This window comes from Pristiophorus japonicus, chromosome 8 (genome assembly GCF_044704955.1).
Source record: "Pristiophorus japonicus isolate sPriJap1 chromosome 8, sPriJap1.hap1, whole genome shotgun sequence".
In the NCBI taxonomy this organism is placed as follows: Eukaryota; Metazoa; Chordata; class Chondrichthyes; family Pristiophoridae; genus Pristiophorus; species Pristiophorus japonicus.
The window spans coordinates 15529442-15530708 of record NC_091984.1 but is presented as its reverse complement, the minus strand read 5'-3'; positions in this window follow the sequence as shown (position 1 = coordinate 15530708).

Here is a 1267-nt window from a genome sequence, read left to right as displayed (position 1 = left end):
CCAGCGGCAGTTGAGAGCAAGGCGAGGGACCATGTAAAACATGTTCTGCCTACTTATTACTCATGTTTTTACACGGCGATTATTTTGACCTGGGATGCACTGCCTGAAAGGGAGGTGAAAGCAGATTCAGTAGTAACTTTCAAAAGGGAATTGGAAAAATACTTGAAATGGAACAATTGGCAGATCTATGGGGAAAGAGCAGGGGGAGTGGGACTAATTGCATAGCTGCTTCAAAGGGCCGGAACAGGCACAATGGGATGAATGGCCTCCTTCTGTGCTGTGTGATTCTAGGATTCATTGCTTCAAGAACCACATGAAGACAGAGTGAAAGCATTTCTTCCAGAAGCACGACATATTACTGTGCTCTTGGTTAGGACTACGTTTTTGTGGCCAGGGGGGCTTGTAGGCTTTTACCTTGACAATGGTCGTGTAGTGGTTATGTTGTTGGACTAATAGTCCAGAGAATGAGTTCAAATCCCACCATGGCAATTCGATCATTTGAATTCAGTTTTAAAACATCTGCAAATAAAATGCTGGTATCAGTAAAAAAGTGACCATGAATAAGAACATAGAGCATAAGAACATAAGAAATAGGAGCAGAATCTTACCTGTCAGATTGTTATGAAAATCTGCTGGTTCACTAATGTTCTTTAGGGAAGGAAACCTTCCAGCCTTAACTGGTCTGGGACTATATGTGATTTCAGTCTTACATCAACACAGTTGGCACTTAACTGCCCTCTGAAGTGGCCTTGCAGGCCATTAGGTTGTATCATTGCCTTCTCAGGGCAACTCGGGATGGTCAATAAATGCCAGCCTTGCCCGTGGTGCCCACATGGCAAGGCTGAATTTTTAAAAATAGGCTGGCCTGAAGAGAAGGAGAAATGAATCCCTTTTTGTGGAGATAGCTGTCTGCTTTTTAAAATTCAGAACAGTTGGGGGAGCACTTTGGGGGAGCTCTTTCTCCTTTGAATGTAACTGTACCTTCTTCACAATAGTTCAACATCTTCCACAGAGGAAACCTGTGAAGAGTGATGAGAAATGTTTCATGTCCTCTGTCAATTGTTAATTCTAACAGTCGCACGGAACTAAATTTTACATTTAGAAATTCGCAATGGCACAGGCCGATGGAGTTCTCCCTCGTCGTCAGGGTAACGACTCACCGTGCCTCCGCCTGCCACTGTGACCCCTTACCTATTTCCTGAGTCAGGGCTCATTAGACATGCACATAGCCTTCAATCCGCGCAGGGAGCCAATAAGCCTCGGGCGG